Genomic DNA, 20,398 nt, shown 5'->3' with positions numbered 1-20,398 from the left:
CATTCTCTATAACTTTTAAACCTGTCTATTCCTGCAAACCATCCTTCATTTCACCATATCCATTCATCTTTATATCCACTGTCTTTGTTCTTCTTTTCTCTGTATTTTGAGGTATCATCAACTGTATCTAAGCATAGATTTCTTGGTCTTGTCTTGCCTTTCAACCTATTTACCTTCCTTAAATATTTACTTGACAATTTGGTTCCCATTTGTCTTCTGGTACTCAAAGTAACTTCCTTTATACTGATACTAATCACTTTGGTACTCAATTCATATTCATTTAGCATTTTCGACTGTGTCTATTTCTTTTATCACAACTGCTTCTTAAAAAATCCAATCCATTGTAACCAATTTACGTTTATGTCTTACTGATATATTCAAGTGGGGAGAAGCACTTTTTATGAACACCAGTTTTGTTTCTTTCAAGAAGTGTTCATTTCTCATAATATACTATGCCATAACCACTACCTTTTTACAGTAATGTGGACATTTAAACATTCATCCATTTTCCACCTTAAGTTGAGTATTTTCTAGCACAATACATAAATTAAATGGTGTTTCTTGCAACTAATTAATCCATTGTTCATTCTATTTTCTCAGACAAACCAAATAACTTGGTATTTGACTCATGAAGTCTTAGATTCATACCTTTCACTGATTCATATTGTCTGTCTAATATTCCTTGCAAATCATTTGGGTTCTCAGCCAATAACATGACATCATGCATGTACAATTGTATATGCATATTCATAACTCCAACCGACACATTTCTAGCATCACCATAAGCATTCCTTTTACATTTATCCATAAATACGTTAAATAAACTAAATGGATGTTACACATATTGGTCTTATTCCTTGCTCACTGTTAGACAATTTGCTGAACAATTTCGTATTCTCATGCATTCATTATGTATACACATTGGAACAGATCCTTGAGGGAAGTTTTAATTTTGTTTGTTAACTGAATAATTGTTTAACCATATCACTTTGAAAAGAGCAGTGCATAAAATGTTACATTGTATTAATGTTTCCCTCAATTAGGGCATGGCACTATTAGTCTTACAGAAGGTGCTATGCCTTGCTGAAGAAACTTCTGTATCTCTGGATGCTTCCCTTTTTGGCAACCGTAAATTGGTTTCAAGACTATTATTCTTGGTCAAGATGGTTTGAATAGATGTGGCTGAGGAGCTTCAGTCTTTCTATATAAACTTGATTTTCATGATCTGTTTCATTCTCATTTCAGACTGTTGCACTATTAAGATAATATCTGTCCTGGATGCTTTAAGTAGTTGGCAGTTGGAGGCACAGCTTTATTTATGGTTCAACTTCTGTCTTGAGAATTGATTCCAAATATTGACATATTGGATTTATATCATAGCTGCAGCATGTCCAAGGTTCCATTTGTCCTACATTTAATATCTACAGGAACCTGCTGATGGTGTGGGACTGGGGCCCATGTTATGCACATGATACTTAAGTCTGCTATCCCTTTCTTCATAAGATGTGTGATGCTCTTTGGTGGGTACCTGCTTGGCCTGGATTCTTATACAGAGCCACGGAGATGATCTTGAGGAAGCTAGGCAGAGATAGCAATGGTTACCTAAGCAAAACATTATTTAAGCCTGGCAACATCAGAAGTATGAGAAAGAAGCTGCTCCCTAATTCACTACAGTATTAAAGGAATAGATGGGAGAAGTCATTCAGATTTTCAGAAGTCTGTTACTATAGCTTACATCAATAAACTGTGATTACACTCACAACCTGGCCAAATTTGAAAGACTGGCGGTTCAGGATAGAGATAGATCATTATGGAGAAAAACGATATATGTTGATCTTCTGGTGAAGCTTCATAGTGATCTAAGCAACATTGAAGGAGTGAGTGGAAATCAGTGACCAGACAGTGAATTCTGGCCTGTGAAGTCTCTCTGGGAAATTAAGAGATAAAATCACCCACTTGCAGTACAGATAGCTCTTTCTCATGAGTAAATTGCAGGGACTGAGGTTTTGTGGTCTACTTGTGAGTTGAGTGGTTTGGAGCTGGGCAACTGAGAGTCAAGGAATTATTCAAATACTTAATAGAGATATAAGAGAAGATGGGAGGAGTGGAGTAAAGATTTAAAAAGTTACTTATTAAGTTAAGGCCTTTTTCAGATAGTTTGCTGTTGATTCTGGAAGATTCCTTAAAGAAAATTGAAATATTAATGGGAAAATTAAAACAATTTGTTGCATTAGCAGGCTTCAAGATTAATAAACAGAAGATGAAGATGTCAACACAAATATGAAAAAAGAAGATCAAACAATACAATAAAATGGGTTTCAAGACTGAAAGAAAGTAAAATATCTGTCTACTACTATGATAAACATGAACTCTATGTTATTTCAAAGTAATGTTAAGACATGGAATGAAGTTACAAAGATACGTTACGATGGGAGAAACTACAACTGTCATTGCTGGGAATAATTTTTGTGATAAAAATGGATGTCTTGCCTAGAATTATGTTTTTATTTTGGACAATATCTGTTTTGATGAATGATGCACTGTTTAAACAGTGGCAGAAGGATATGTCTAAATTTGTGCAGCAGGGGAAAAGCATGAGTTAAATATAAGGCGTTTCAAGATGCAAAAGAAAGAGGATTGTGTTTATCAAACCTGAAATTGTATTTTGCAGCTTGCTGTTTGGTTTGAATGAAAGAGTGGGTGCTGCTGAGAAGTAGAAGGCTCTTGGAGTTAGAAGGACATGATCTGAGATTTGGGTGGTATGAATATTTATGGTACAACAAAGTTAAGGTTATGTGGATTTTAAAAATAATTTTGTTAGATGTGCCACATTGTGAATATGGAATAGATATAAGCCCAGATTGTGCCCAAAAAACACCTTTGTGGATCTCAGACTAAGCAGCATTTTATAGACAATAAAATAATAGACAAACACAAATGGCTATCTTATTGTGAGAATCTAGAATTTTGTCAAGAGGAGTATTAAATAAAACCAAGAGAAGAACTAGTTGCAAAGGGATATAGTTTTAGAAGGATTTAAAGTAGACAAAAGAATTTGTTTTTGAATATTGTAATACTAACTTTGAAATAGAATTATGCACTTCACATTTATGTTGGAAGCAACATAAGACAGAATATTTTATCAGGTTTAATGAATGTGTAACAAAGTTAGAAAATTCTGGATTCAAATATAACACAGATTTGGAGGATTTTGTAGATTAATATATAATTTATACCAGAAGTTTTTCTTTCGGAATTGGGATTTTTCCAAACAGTTTGAAAAAAGTTATGTAATTTTGTTTTTGTACAGGTTAACTGTAGTGAGATTATTGTATGCACAGAGATGGAAAAATTAGACACTACACACAATGGAAGATTGGTTTACGAAGGGGATCAAATTTGCTGAGATGGCCAAATTAATTTCTTTGATTAGAGAAAAAACAATAACTATTGCTGACTGGAAACCCCTTATGGACTTTTTATGCAAAACAAAAAAGTGAACTCACAATTTATGGTTTTCATGATTAGACAAGATATATTACAGAAAAAAGAGAGTTATACTGTAACCATAGAGTAAGAAATACATTTATAATTGTACTTATAACTGCTGTAAAGAGAATTGGAAGGTACTTTTTAGTTTCTTTTTTGTTTATTTTTTTTTCTTTGCTTTACTTTTAGCTTTCTCTTTGATTTCTTTCTTTTTTTCCCTTTACATTATTTTGGATGAGTTTTTATCTTTCTTTTAAAATAATAATTATAAAGAGAAAATCTATGTGGTCACTAGGAGGTGGAAAGAAAGAGAAGAAGAGGATGACCAGCAGCAAGATGGATCACACGGCAACAAACCTACCTGGCTATGCACTTTGTACTTTACTTACTTCGAGCACTGTCTTACTTTCAGAAGACTTTCTGATGACACTCTGTACAGTGCTTTGCAGACTGAGGTAGGCAGCAATATCTTTTCTTGTCTGTGAATACAATCACTGGTGCCTGAATTAGAAAATACTGCAACATACTTATTCTATTTTTCAAATAAAAACAACAATAACACTTAAAAGATTCACAATTTGCAGCTACATACTTCTTCCTTAATATTTAGCCTCTATTGTTACATACATGAAATAGAATAACAACAACAACAATAATCAGAACAAAGTACAAAAATAGTTCCAGTAGAATTATTTACATTGTCTGAGTCTTTAATAATCTTTAAAAAAATCAACAAAAAGAGCTCAGAAAAAAGGCTAGGTTTTTGTTTTGATTTTCTAATGCTCCACAACCCACACATACTAGTAACAATAACAATCACAAGGACTTCTTGATATATTGAGGAATATAAAGCAACAGTGTATGTAGGTGGATAGTCTGTCAAAAACAGCATTGTGCTTAAAGTCTCATTACTTTGCTATGTGCTATGATGTTATACCCATGTCTAAAGTGTAGAATTTGCAATGCCACATCATAGGGATTCAATTTCTACCCTTTGAAAAATTCATGAAACATCATGAACCTGAGGATGCCAATAATAATAATAGTAATAATAACAACAATGACAACAACAATAGAGAAAGTAATAGAAAATTAAAAATTTAAATTGCTGTAGGACTTTAGAATTTAAACAGATAAGCACCTGCTACATAACACCCCAGACTTAACAACTATCGATAAGAAAGACAAAAAAGTTTGGATAGTGGACGTGGCAGTGCCTGGAAGAGAAAGAACTGAAGAAGATAACAAAATACAAAGACCTATAAATAGAAATAGAACGACTGTGGCAAAGGCAAGCAAAGGCAGTACCAATAGTAATAGATGCTTGAGTGCAATCCCAAAACAACTGGAGCACCACTTGAACATCATCAGCATTGACAAAGTTGCCATCAGTCAATTGCAAAAGATGACCTTCCTGGGAACAGCTTCTGTTCTGTGACAATATCTATAACATCATCAAACATCCACATCTGTCTATCCCAGGTCCTTGGTAAGGATTCAAATGCCAAACCTAGTTTGAACATCTGGCTGACTGTGTGATTATTATTATTATAATTAACAACAACAATAATAATAATAATACAATGGATCATGCCCTTCATCCTCACAGGATTGTTGACAGACTCTATCTTACCAAGAAAAATAGGTGTGGGTAGAATGTTGTAAGTACAACAGGCAGTTGAAGAAGAAAAAAGGCTATTAGAAAAATATCTGAATGATAGTGAAGAGGATATACTGAAGCTGTACCCAGAAAAAAACAAACTGGCTTAAAAGAAAAACCAGATGAAGAACAGAAAAGAGATATGGGAAGACAAAGTATTACATGGCCAGTACATTAAAAAATATCAGGCAAAGCAGATAACAATATTTGGCTAATATCAGGAAAATTGAAGGAGACAGAGGGACTAATTGTGCTGCACAAGACCAAGCCTGAATAATAAATGCATACAAAGCCAGAATTGAGAGGACACAAATAGACAGTAAATACCATCTCTGCAAAGAAGCTGAAGAACCAATGGACCATCTGGCTGGTTTCTGCAAGAGGTCCACACAGATAGACTACAAATAATGACATGACAAAATAGCAACAATGGTTTATTGGGAAATCTGCAAGAAATACCATTTGCCTGCAAATAAGAATGAGTGGGACCATAAAATAAAGAAAATAATGGAAAATTAAGAAGCTAAAGTGCTCTGATACTAGCCTTCAGAGAGGCACATGCCATATAACACTTAACATTTCTATGGAGATTCTCAGTCATCCAGGTCATAGTTATCCCAAAGATGCTTTTTCACAAGGCAACTGGATTTTCTTGTTTTTCTTTGAAGACCTTTCGCTTCTCATTCAAGAAGCTTCTTAAGCTCTGACTGGATGGTGGGGGAATGGAAAGCAGCATCAATTTGGTAACCTACAGTATTGCAAAATATCTAACTACAATATTAGCTCCTCTAGTTGGCAACACAACTCATTACATCAATAATTCACATGACTTTGCCAGCAAGATTTGGAAAATAAAACTGGATGCGGATGAGACCATGGTTTCCTATGATGTGACTTCACTCTTCACTTGCATCCCAACAAATGAAGCTGTCGTGGTAGTGAAAAAACGCCTGCTACAAGACAGCACCCTAGGTGATAGAACCAACCTCAGCTCAGACCACATATGTGGCATGCTGGACCTCTGCCTGACTACTACCTATTTTCAATACAGAGATGGTTTCTACAGACAAAAATACAGCTGTGTCATGGGCTCACCTGTGTCCCCCATTGTGGCCAATCTTTACATGGAGGAGGTAGAAACCAAAGCCCTAACTCCTTCACAGGAATTCCACCCGTTCACTGGTATAGGCTTGTGGACCATACTTGGGTCAAGATCAAAACACAGGAATTGGAAGCATTCACCAAACATATCAACTTGGTGGACAGTTACATGAAATTCATATGTGAAGATGTTAAGGAAAATAATCTAGCCTTCCTGGACTGTGCTGTATACATTAAGGAAGACAGAAGCCTTAACACTGAAATTTACAGAAAACCCACTCACACAGATCAATATTTATATTTTGATTCACACCACCCACTGGAGCACAAAATGTGAGTTATCAAAACCCTACAGCACAGAGCTGAAGGCCTGCCTACCAGCAAAGAAGGAAAAGAAAAAGAAATAAAACACATCAAGGAAACCCTCAGAACATTTGGCTATCCCAAGTGGGACTTCATCAAATCTCAAAAAAGACCTAGCAGGAGCTCCTTCATAACAGATGAAGAAAATAATAAACAAAACAATGTAGTCATTCCATACATTGCAGGAATATCAGAAAAGCTCAGGAGGATCTTTAACCAACACAACATATGTGCACACTTCAAACCTAAAAATATACTAAGGCAGAAGCTTGTCCACCCCAAGGATAAAACACCCAGACACAAACTGAGCAATATGGTATATGCAGTACAATGCAGCAAGCCATGTGCAGATCTGTACATTGGGGAAATGAAACAACTTCATAAATGTATGGCACAACATAGGAGAACAAACCCATCAGAACAAGAATCAGCAGTTCATCTGCATTTAAAAGACAAAGGCCACTCTTTTGAAGACAGCAAAGTCCACATTTTGGACAGAGAGAACTGCTGGTTTGAAAGAGGGGGGGTGAAAGAGGCCATCTATGTCAAAATTGAACAGCCCTCTCTCAACAGAGGGGGATGGATCCAACATCTTCTATCTCCAGTCTACAACACAGTCCTTTCAACAGTTCCAAAAAGGCTCCACACCCATTTGCACTACTCAGGTGACCCTGAAGACACAGATAAGCCTCCAGGTAGCTTTAATGCCTCATTAAAAGAATGCAAATAAACAGCTGTCTGCAGGAGTATAAATCTTTCTATTCCCCACCATCCAGTCAGAGCTGAAGAAGCCTCTTGGATGAGAAGCAAAACATCTTCAAAGTAAAACAAGAAAGTCCAGTTGCCTTGTGAAAAAGCATCTTTGTGATAACACTTGTTGATAGGGGAGACAAAAAAAGTCTGGATACTGGACATGACAGAATAGAAGAAAAAGAATTGGAGAAAATCAGAAAATAAAAAGATCTGCAAATAGAATGACTGCTGCTGCTGCAAAAAAAAAAAAAAAAAGCAAAGGTAATATCAACAGTAATAGGCATCTTGTGTATAATCCCAAAACAACTGAAGCACACTTGAACACCATCAGCATAGACAAGAGCACCACCAGTCAATTGCAAAAGGCAGAACAGTTTAATTTCTGCTAAAACAAATACAATATCTTGAAACATCAACATCTGCCTATCCCAAGTCCTTGGGAAGGACTTAACAGGTGGATAAAAATGCCAAATCTAGTCTAAACATCAAATTGACTGTGTAAACAATCATCATCATCATAATAATCCAATCTAAATATCTGACTGTGTGAAAAAGTTTATTAAATTTGTACAGTTTGATGCGCAATGACTACAGCTCACAACAATCAAACAAGAAAATTATAATAAAATCAGTAAAACATAAAATAAAATATGACAAGTACAATGAAATGTGGAGTCTCCCTCTTGATTGTCAAAGGCCTGGGTGAAGACCCATATCTCCACAGCTCTTCTAAACAGAGAAGCCTCATTCCAGAGGGCAGGCACTTCTACAGAGAAGGCATCTTTCCAGGATCCTGAAATGTGGCATAGTAACCTGTGCTAATGTGCTAATCCTGCAAGATTAAATCTGGCCAGATGTTAAGTAACCAAGTCCTATGGGTGTTATAGGTATGAACCAGCATCTTGAATAGCACCCAATAGCAAACCTGCAACCAGAGCAGCTTATGCCTTGCAACCTGATTAACAATTCTTTAAAAAATTGCCATTATAATGTTTATTCATATTACCTAAGACAAAGACCATTTGTGCAATAAAAATCAGAATAGCCAGAGTGTATTTAATTTATGTCTGGACTTTCTGCATATATAATCACCAAAGGGAGAATAGAATAAATAAAATACAAATGGTAAAATATTGCAAAATACAATTAATTTTAATTTTAAAATAAGAATTAATTTAATGAAATATTAATGAAAAGTTATAAAATCAATATAATCAAAATCATTTTTACTAAAATCAATTAACAGCTAAAAGCTTGACTAAGGAGATGAATTTTTGCATTTTTCTAAATATCAGTTGAATAAAAGCCAAACATCTCCCTGGAGGAGTTACAACCTGGACCCACAATAGTCAAGATCCTCTCTCAGTTATGATATAAAAGACATTTCTGCCATGTACCTTGCACTGACAGGATAGCAGTCAGGCCTCCCCATTTTGTACCAATTGCACTGCAACACTTCTAAAGGGTAACCAGTTCAGAGCTCATTATTGTTGTCAATGAACTGTAACTAAGGCATAGATAACTGTGTTCCAGTTCTGATTTATTCAGGAAATGGGTTACAGGTGATACACTAGCACAGTGAAACAGATGTGATCCTCACCATAGTTGTCTTCTGTGAATCTAATTACAGTTTAGGAACAAGGAATAAACTATACTGCGTACCATCTTTTTCTTCTGAAGTGCAGCTCTACCCAAAACAAACTCTGAGTTCAGGTCTCTCATTACCAACAGCCTTTGTCTGGAATAATTCCAGCTTCTTTTTTCTCTTTCAGCCAATTATTGAAATTAGGTAACATGCAAAGGTGCCTATTGCTTTCTTTAATTGAGGTGTTAAGGATGCATTTTGTTGTTTATGTATTTTATCAAAGAGTGAGTCATTTTAAAATATGCTGAATGACTGCTAGAAATTTTAGCTTAGCTATTATGAAATGAAAGAATATGACTTGCTGCCTCTTTAGAACAGCATAAATGTAACTTATGGTTTCTTTCATCATAGAAAGGAAAAATGGAAAATGGAAAATTCAGTTTGGGAGTTATCTTGCTTGGTTTTTAAAATATGTTGTGTGTGCTATCTGACAATGGAGTTGCTATGGAGATCATTCGTTCTTGGATTCTGCTCTATTTAATGTAGAAGAATTTGGGTTGTGAACATTTAATAGTCTTTTATGTTATTAAAAAAGTAAACATTCTTATACTAGGAGGCAAGCTATTTGTTGTAGCAACAATGTGTAAAAAAATGATGCAATCTTTATCTTACCCTGTATTTCACAGACTAATATTTTATCATATTGTTGAAACAGAATTACCTATGCATCTACTTTGCAGTTTCTTATAATTAATTTCTTTGGTTATGCTAGGATAACTGTTTAATTGAATTAACTTTTTCTCTTGATTGAAATCAAAGATAGAATATATGAAAACATGAATTATTTTTTTATGTGTGCAGGCAAATCTATTACTATATGACATAGCCAATTGCTGTTTCTAGTCTCAGAAAGACTAGTTTGGCAGTTTTAGATATAAAGCAGAAAACAATTATGGAGACCTTGATGCTTCACAATTCAGCAGAGCTCAAGGACTTGATAGTTCAACCCTGAGCTACACTTAAGCTCTTCTGTTAGAAAATAATTAACCTATCTCCTTAAACTTTCCCAATAATAGCAAGTGATCCAGTTGCAGCTATTGAAATGTTTTCCATCAGTTTGTCTGAATCTACAAGTTTTTATCAGATACCTTTCCAAATAGCAAATTCTAGTTAATGTTTGTTCAATATCAACTTTTTTTTTAAAAAAAGAAATTCTCTGAATAAGCTTTTTTTTTTAAAAAAAAATGTCCATCCGAAGAAACCTTTGAGATGATAAACACTGTGCTCCACCTTATTTATGTAAGTAATAAATAGTTAGAATTGGTAATCTATGCACATTCACTGAGAAGGGGTATGATAAATGCCTGAAAGGATGCTACATAAGGCCTGTTCACCATCATTCCAAAGAACACATGGCAGTTATAGGAGGACAAGGTCTGACTGAATGACAGTAAAAACAGCATGGTAGTAGTATTTATTATATGGATGAATAGAGAACTTCTTTTCTCTGGAAGCACTTAGAGGCTAAAGAGCCATCTGGTGGCAGCGCTTTATTTTGGATTCCTGTGTTAATTAGGAGTCGGATTAATTTGTATAAATGGCTCTTTGCAACTGTATAATTCTGTGTATTGGCTGAAGTTGCTTTTTTTTCCATGATACTGGTACTAATACAATACTTCAGAAATATTGTTTATCCATGAATATAATTTATGATAGAAGTTTAGGATAGTTCGTGTGGTATCAACAACAATAATTGATCTGTAGAAGGCAGAGCAAAAATTGCAGCAAATAGATTTAACAGAGATAAATGTGATAGGAAGAAAATTGTGTATTAGGAATTGAATGTGAAAGATTTTGTAGCTGAGGAGGTTGTGGAACTGTTTTGTGTATAATAAAAATGGCAAAAATAGTAATTGCCAGAAGAAAGAAAATAACAGATGGCCTACAAAAATAGAAATTTTATGGAGAGTAAGGATTCTGTCAAACTGAGAAAAAATAACAAAGTTGACTTGGTCAGAAATGAAAGGAAAATGAATAACAAAGGAATGAGCCATTCATCTATTTGCCCATCATATGAGGGTTACATGAGCTATTTTGTATTTCCTTTTATGGCACAAAATGAACATTTGGATTCATCCATTTTTTTAAAAGATGCTTTCTGAATATATTTCATACTTGTTATATAAAGTATTGTCAATGTGACAAGAACATTCTAACAACAAAACATTTTGAAAAGAAGACATGGGAATGGCATAGAATCCTTACAGAAAATAGAAGGGATGGTATTAAAGGATCTATGAACCATAAACCCTTTCTTACCCTTTTTTTTATTTTATCTCAATAGTCTCACTGAGAATATTTTGACTTGCTTTGAACAAAGCAACAAGAACTTTTATACAATGTAACTATTGATATCATTTATATCATTCAGATACAGTTCACAAATGCTTCATAATAAATAACAATGAACCATAATCACAAATGGAAAATTATACTATATTCTGACTATCTGGGCTGCATAGAAGTGAATGTCATTATTCTTCTTCAGAAAGACAAGGTAATTAGGAAGCCAATCAAATTTTGGTAGTCAAAGCAAGTAAATCAGATATAACAGACAAATTCAAGGAAAGCCTAATAGGAAAGAAACAGCAAAAATTCCATGTAACCCCATTAAACCAGACTGGCCAATTGCCATTCTTCCCTATTTTCTCCAGCTGAAATCTTTATATACCTAGTCATGGTTATAATGTGATCAGCTCATCTGGAGGTACTACCTGAACTTTTAAAGGGTAAATGGTCTTATTTTGCAGTTTCAATTCTGGGCAAATAGAGGTCCTTGCCAGGACTTCATCATGTGATTCAGAGAGTGATGGTAATAAGGCCATGTACCATAATTGAGAAGATCCAAGCAGAATCTCTTGGAAAGTCCATTTTCTGCAGCTTTATGAAAAAGGGTGATGCTTGGAAGTATGCAACTATTTCAGAACTGCTAAATCTCACTTAAGAAACCCCATATGAAGAATCACTCTTATGCGCACATGTGCATGTGTGCACACACAATCTCATATGAATTCTGTACCAACTTCCAATTAAATAATACAAACATTTAACTTTAGAAGAGTAAAAGGGAATATTTTCCTCAAGTTTGACTCTGACTGGTGTCCACCTGGACACAACTTTGGTTTTTGGGAAGGCAACAATATGAAATTAACAATCACTGCTTTTTTTCTGGATTGTTTTTTCATTCTCAGTCTAGTCAGAGAATTCCTAGTGCTTTCCAAGTACTAGCCAAATTTAACTTATGAGTTTTTGAGATTAGCCAAGGTTAATGATGCCAGAATGATACAATGCTATTTTGACTGGCTTCTCAAAATATACCACTATTTGGAGTGTCTGCAGGGGATGAACTACCTAAAAAAGGAGTGGATGATTACAATTGCATTGTTGTGTCTACCACCTTGACATTTTAACTCTTGCCCATATATTACTTCAGTGCAGCAAAATAGCCAACATTAATTAAACTAATCATTTATTCTACAAATTGTTTTTCTTAGTCACATTTAATTGTTTGAATTATTTTTACATATATTCCTCCATTATTTATTGGATATAAACCAAAACACATAGGCTGCAGCCCTATTCTTTCTCATAAATGGAAGCTTTCTATAGGCTGGATCCAAAGACAGATGGCTTCTGTGATACAGAATGTCTTTCCCCACCCCACCAGCTCCTTTCCTTCACAGATGGGAGAGTTTGAAATCAGCTGACTGATGAATATTTTACTAAAAAGTTGTCTATTTCAGGTGGACACTTAAGCAGTTTGTTCTTTGAGTAGTTAGTAAATGCAAAACACTAATCTTGAACAAACCAGTAAGCAGATGTGCTTCTGAATGAGTTTTATGGTCTTGTATTCATTTGTGTTTCAAGTTGTATCAACGCAGGTTGCTCAATGCTCTTAAGATTGTTCCAGCTTATCTGCAGAATACAGAAAGAGTGATTATTGGTAATTCCAACAAACTAAAGAATGACTTCACTTCTTTGCTTTTTCCTGTTAATCTATGTATTGATAATTATGCTTTTTAAATGGTATATTTGGCTGTTATTTTTTAATATTTGAATATTAATTTGAATATTATATTCTTGTTATCTTCCCCCAGACCTTATATTTTAATTTTTTATGAGCTAGAGAGAATTTTAAAAAGAAAATATAACATACAAACTGTTGTGATTAACATAATTAGGTTATTATACTATAAAATTCTTGCAGCCTGGGGTTAATGTATGGGTTACATAAGCTTAATATAAATGATGGTCTTTCAAAAAATAATATGCTGCTCAAGCTGTATGAAATGATAATTCTTGAAGTTTTGGAGGACTGGAATAAATAACTAAAAATATTAAAACTACCATTTCCATAGTTTTATACCACTGTTATTATGTAAGGTGACCAACCGTCCTCCTTTAGGGAGGACAGTCCTCCTTTTGTGAGTTCTGCCCTCCCTCGAAAAGTGTCCTCCTACATGTCCTCCTTTTCAATATTTGAAGACTAATCTGCAGGGATTTTTTTTTCTCATAGAATGCTCAGAACGGCATTCCAGCACCTTTTTTTTTGATGGTTTTTTTTCAACTTTTGCATGAGCTATACTACTCCTATTGGCTTTTGAAAGCCAATAGGAATTGCTGCTGAGCACGCAAAAACACCCGGCCTGCACATGTAAGTTGTCTGCAGAGAAGGCGAATTGGCAGGAACTTTGCACCCCTCCCTGCTACCATCTCCTAGTTAGTCCCGAAGATACCTGGAGGAGACTGGAATGGCGACGCCACGGTAACTTTCTCTTGATCTTCGGCCCTGCTAGAGCAATAATGGCTGTGGGCACAAGAGGCAGGGGTAGCGGTGCTGCTGCAGGTGGGGGTGTGAGGGGCGGCAGTGGCCGGCTGCCCTCCATGCTGTGTGAGCTGCGGGGCCTGCTCTACATGGGGTTGCTCAGGGTGGGTGGTGGTGCTGGCAGGGCAGCTACAGGTGGGGTGTGTTGATAGGCGGGGCAGCAGTGCTGGCAGGGCGGCTGCAGGCAGGGGCACGCATGTAAGCATAATTACAATATAAAATGTTATTGTTACAAATGTTTTTATTACGCATTTATCATAGTATAGTGTATTCTGTATTATTGTTGCAATGAATAAAATGTTTATTTTATTTACGATATTTTTTCTTCAATTTATTTGTATCCTCCTTTTCATTGTAAAAACGTTGGTCACCTTATATTATGCAAATATTATTTTGCCAATATATATCTTTATTTTCTTTTTATCATTTTCAATCCTTTATTGAATTTGGTATAGTGTCAAAGTCATTGGGTTAGCAAGTGGGTGAATGGGGGTTCTAGCCCTGCCAACTGGGTACCTTGGCCCAGTCATTCTCTCTCAGCCCTAGAAAGCAGGCAATGGCGAATCACTTTTTAAAAACTTTGCCAAGAAAACTGCAGTGACAAGTTCAGGCAGTTGCCAACAATCAAAAACTGATATGAAGATATTCTAATGTAATGTATGAATAATGTTGAAAAAGGGAGATGAGATGCTGCCTAAGAAAACTTCAGACACGAGAATCAAGACCCCAGCGGCTTAGCAGTCAGGGAAAGAAACTGAGCAAGGTCCCATCCTAATGGATCTAGCAGTTCAAAGTAGCAGTGGGAAGTATGTACTTTCAAACTTGCAAGTTTCTATTAATGTAGCATTACAATAAAGTAGATTTAGATCCTCTTGTCATATTTCTTGTCTGGTTTACCCTGGAAAGCCAACAAATACACACATACAAACCTTTTATTATTTCACCTTAGTTTATTATAACTTCTTCAGAGTTAAAACAACAACAACAGGGGAATACACCAATTCATAAATCCACATCATAGAACCCAAACTGTATTGTGGCATAGTACATGACTGGATTTTTGTCATATTTTCCAGTTTGTCAATTCACAATCCATGCATCTGCCTTTAAATGTTTTAAGTCATCTGGATATGAGGAACCTGTATCTTGCTACCAGCTTAACACTATTATTGTCCTGTTCCCAACTCCCATCAGCTGTAACAAATTGGATCTGTGGTAAATATAACACCTGGAAGGCTGTGTGAATATGACCATTGAATGAACAGGTATTGTACCTTCTCAGTGCTTTAGGGAATTGTATTTTTCATCTAATTTATTTTTGATTTCTATTTTGTAACTCTGCAAATATTTTTAAATCAGGTGTATTATGTAGAATTGGCGACAATAATCACAGGGCTGACTGATGAAGAATATCTAAAGTAAAGACATGGCTCTATTGATTCATCTTATGCTTATGTGGTAACGCTGTTTCCAAATTCCCACTTTTAACCAAGCATAATATCACTCCTGTATAATTATTGGGCCTTTCCCTAAAGGTTATCCCTGAGAATAAACTTTAGTTTTATATCTCCCTGTCAGGAACTTCCAGATTGCCCCAACTGCAGTGTCTGAACTACAACAAGCAGTATTTTAATGCAGAATGACCATTAAATTTTTAAGATGGCCTATAGATTAAAAAAAAGATTTCCTTCTTTAAAATGTAGCATATTCCTTAACATTTGACTGTCTGGGTTGTTTTGGATGGTTTAATGGTTCTAGATTTTTGGGTCATGTTTTAGCAGGAATTGCTTTTGTTTTATGTTTTTAATTGCTATAATATGCCAATAATCCTTTCAATTGCTGTGTATATACAGTACATTTGTTAAATACAGGTAGACCATGACTTATGATCATTTAACAATGGTTCGGAGTTACTCTGGCGCTGAAAAAATAGCTTACAATTTGTTCTATGATTGTCACACCACCCCCATAATCACATGATTGTGAATTGGGTGCTTGGAAACTGGCTCGCATTTACGATTGGTTGCAGCATCCTGCAGTCATGTGATCACAATATGTGACCATACCAGCTGGCTTCCACCAAGCAAAATCAGTTGGGAAGCTCGATTAGCATAACAGCCATGTGATTGGAATCACTGCATGCCTTGCTAGAGACTAGGGTAAAAATGGTCATAAGATTGGGTCTGGTCATGTGACTCACTTAATGACTGTATCACTTAGGGACCAAAATTCCATGTCAACCTCCAGCTTGAATATCCAAATAAAGTCCAGGATTTCTTTCTGAAGATCTTACTGGTTTATTGAACACGTGACATGGTATAAGTGAAGGAAAACTAACTCTAAAATCCCAAGATACCTAACCAAAGCATATATCAATGACATTCCCAGCCAAACCTCCCAGATGTCCACGTAATTTATGTAAACACCTTTTTGAGGTTTTAATAACCTTCTGTTATCTTCTTCCCCATGGTTAGAATGTCTGAAAAAAGTTTCCATATACAGTATCTATGTTTCAAAAAACGTCTGCAGAACTGGAGAGGTTTCATTTCTCTAACTAGCCCATTTGAAGCCTCATCTCTTTCTACCCCCCCCCCCTTACTCTAATGACAGGATGAAAACAATAAGGCATGTAGCTGCCAAGTTTTCACTCTTGACATTCCATTTCCAATTTTGGTACTAAACTGAGTACTACTCATCAACAAAAACAAGTTTTAAAAATGATCTCCTTGATCCCACAAATTATATGGGTATCATTCTAATGGCTTATGAATAGTCAAACTAGTAAAAAAATAATAATAAAGATGTCTCCCACAGATTTTACCTTGCTAGTCATGATCAACTTTAGGGGTGGTGCTCATCTCCATTTCTTAAGCCAAAGAGCCAGCATTGCCTGGAGACATTTCCATGGTCATGTGGCTGCCATGACATCACACCGCAGCACAGAGTATACGATGAAATAAGGAACGCTGCCTTCTGTCTGCATATACAGTATGGAATACATATTCATCTATTTGCATTTGTATGCTTTCAAACTGCTAGGTTGGCAGGAGTTGGGACAAGTGATGGGAGCTCACTCTGCCTTGTGGCACTTGGGTCTCAGACTGCCAAGCTGTAGACATAACCACTGAGTCCTGACCACTGAGTCACCGGATCCCCTTTTATCTTTATGTTCACAGTATTAGCGTTTGGGTCCCACTCCTTGCTAATCAATTTGTTGAGTAGCCAAGTCTTAAAAAAGAATATATTAACTTTTGTTTCCAAAGGAACTTGGCATACAAAATTATGGTTCATTCAGAGACTCTTACGCAGCTTTAAGTATATTCAGGTGGGGGATGTGGAAAGGAGGTTGTACTTCCCTAGACTCATATTTTTTTCTGCTCAGTATAGTGAAATCAGAAATGGGCAGGACAGAGCCAGGAGATGCAACCTTGTCCCTCATACACACAGATAAGTAGATTGTTATTGTTTAACAATTAACCATGGCTGCTATATATTCCCAATCTGACTTGGTAAAATATTTGCTTTTCACATGTTTTCTCTGGTTCTTCCTTTAAACTCTATTTATCACACAACACAATGTATTTATCACACAACACAATGAATGGTGGACACTGAAGTGCTGCGACATCTTTATTTAGCTTTCTATGAAACAGACCATTTCTTGCTCCTATTCAAGAGGATACCTGAGGCAGCAAAGGGATAGATCAACTATGTGATATAAGCAAGCAGAAGGTGAATTGCTCATTCTCAAGGTAGACATAATGCATTCAAAATTTTAAAAATGAAACTGCAAAAAATGCTTTTCAGTATATGATCCAATTTGTATTGCAAGAAGTAAACACACACATTTCAGTGGGAATTAGTGAAAATAATTATTTTATCTGAATAGAATTTATCTTGAAAGTGAAATGTAACATCAAACTTTATTCCAGGTCAAGTAAACAAGCACTGTTCAATTGTATTATTTATTTGACCTGTACTATAATTTAACAAAGAACTATGTCAATATAGCAATATGAATGTGCTGTTTCTTCAGGCTTTGCATCTAGATGTGCACTAGGGATGCCAATAGAAAATGAAAATAGAAAGCACTAATAGATGGCAGTTCAGTAGATCTTACAATACTTTATTTCTTGCCTTTGGAATGCCCAGATCTTGGGAAAAGATAGCAAAGACTGACTGCACTATTCCAGCTGTGATTCTATTTGATATTTTTGTAACAGGTCATTTGGATCTCAGGGTGGGGAGCTGGGGACATCACTAATCTAAATTCTAACGTATCTTAAAATGCTTCATAACTAGATTCAGATTTCAGCAAAAATTTGCAATAGATATTTTTTCTGCAGACATGAGTGTCCTTGATTCTAGCTTGCAATGCTCAAATGCTCAATGCAATTACATATAGCACAATATTTGTGTCATCATTTTTTACCATTCTGTTGCCATCGTCTGCTGTCAAAAATCATCAAAACATCCAACATGTCTCACATGAGCAATCAAGAATTGATGGTACATCATTCCCTAAAATTAGAGTATGTCAGGGGAAAAAGCACTCTAGTCACCAAAAACTGAAAAGGTATTCCAGTTTAATGTTTTTTTTAATGGAAAATTACTATTTTATACTCGCACCAGAAGCAAATAATAGGACCTTTTGAAGACATCCACAAATTCAACCATTTCATCAAAATGACAAAATGAGCAATGTGATGCAAATTCCATTTCTTTTATATGTGTTCATGATGATATGATGTGTGCACAAAAGGTGCTGAGTTTGTGTTGGTTTAGCATGACACACCTTTTGGCATTTGTCACCACCTCCCACTGCCGAAACCTCCGTGATCATTTATCATGAGGAACAGCATAACTGTGAAACTATGAGTTATAGCCATGCAAGATTCTTATAAGTAAGCAATTTCTGTTCCTATTTTAAGAGTGACTTTAAGTTTCCACCTGCCACCTCAACATTTATACATATAAAATATTCATAATAAATTTCAATCTTGTAAGCCTATCACTAATGTTGATGTACAACTTATTATAATCTCTTTCAGGCTTTGGAGGGAGTTTGTGTTTTGTTCAAATTATATCTTTGTTTTGAAACTTGCCAACAGTGTATTTCAGGGTAAAGTCCTTTGAAAACCTGCAGCAAGATGTACAATTAATCAATTATGAATCCAAATGCCAACCAACTTCCAAACACAAATCTAATCAAGATGTGAATAAAGAATCTACTATTAGCCTATGGGCAAGAGTTCTTTTTGGTCCTTTGCCTCAGGCAGTAAATTGTCTTGAATTGGACATGGAAGATTTTCTCCTCCTCCTCCAGGAATCCAGAAATGCATTCAAGTAAATTTCAGGGGGAAATAGATATACCCAACATATGAGTATGTAGGTCAGCAGTCCCCAATAAGGTGAAATTTTAACAGGAGATTTCTTAGCTTGGGGACTGAACATTGTACCAGCACACTCCCACTAAGAACTTAAAGAGAAAAATAATAGAAATGAGATCCTGGTTAAAGTCATTCATGCCTTTTAACTACCATGTTTTAAAGAGCACTTTAAAAGAAGAATATACAAAGCTTGATTACACTTTGTGGAATGAGAATTAGGTACTTGCACAAAGTTTGGTATTTCCTAATTTTTTGGGAAACTGATTTTCTCCGGATAGTAATTCAGACCATTCAGCACAAAGCTGGTATAATTTTGTGTTCCATAGCAAATAGTTGAGTTCAACAATACTGGTTTCACAAATACAGATGTTTCTGTAGTGATCTTCTTATCTGTGATTTATATTCAATTATTTGTTCATTCATTCATGAATTTAGTAATAGTAATAGTAGTAAAGTTGGAAGGGACCTTGGAGGTCTTCTAGTCCAACCCCCTGCTCAGGCAGGAAACCCTACACCCATTTCGGACAAATGGCTGTCCAGTCTCTTCTTAAAAACTTCCAGTGTTGGAGCATTTACTGCTTCTGGAGGCAGGTTGTTCCACTGATTAATTGTTCTCACTGTCAGGAAGTTTCTCCTTAGTTCTAGGTTGCTTCTGTCCTTGATTAGTTTCCACCTGTTGCTTCTTGTCCTGCCTTCAGGTGCTTTGGAAAATAGCTTAATTCCCTCTTCTTTATGGCAGCCCCTGAGATATTGGAATACTGCTATCATGGTTGACTCAGCCTTCCATCCTTCCGAGGTAGGTAAAATGAGGACCCAGATTGTTGGAGGCAATGTAAAAGATACATACATTGCTTACTGGTGTACACCGCTTAGAGAGTGCTTGCACTTAAAGCGGTATATAAGTCTCATAAATAAACAAACAAATAAATAAATAAATAAATAAATGTCCCCCCTTGTCCTTTTCTTCGTTAAACTAGACATACCCAATTCCAGCAACCGTTCCTTATATGTTTTAGCCTCCAGTCCCCTAATCATCTTTGTTGCTCTTCTCTGTACTCTTTCTAGAGTCTCAACATCTTTTTTACATCGTGGTGACCAAAACTGGATGCAGTTTTATTTGAAAGAACTGTGTATCTCTTTTTATCTCTCTGTATATACAACTTTCAGTGGCT

At 35.6% G+C, this 20,398-nt stretch overlaps 1 pseudogene; it reads left to right on the top strand.

Moving 5' to 3' along the window:
• The first annotated feature begins 5,871 nt into the window (after positions 1 to 5,871).
• On the top strand, positions 5,872 to 7,271 carry LOC120314551 (annotated as a pseudogene).
• Positions 7,272 to 20,398: the final 13,127 nt, after the last annotated feature.

Source organism: Crotalus tigris, unplaced genomic scaffold (genome assembly GCF_016545835.1).
Source record: "Crotalus tigris isolate CLP2741 ecotype Arizona unplaced genomic scaffold, ASM1654583v1 scf7180000018944.1027768, whole genome shotgun sequence".
In the NCBI taxonomy this organism is placed as follows: domain Eukaryota; kingdom Metazoa; phylum Chordata; class Lepidosauria; order Squamata; family Viperidae; genus Crotalus; species Crotalus tigris.
Note: the sequence above shows the minus strand (reverse complement) of the source record. Positions and strands in the feature narration are given on the sequence as shown.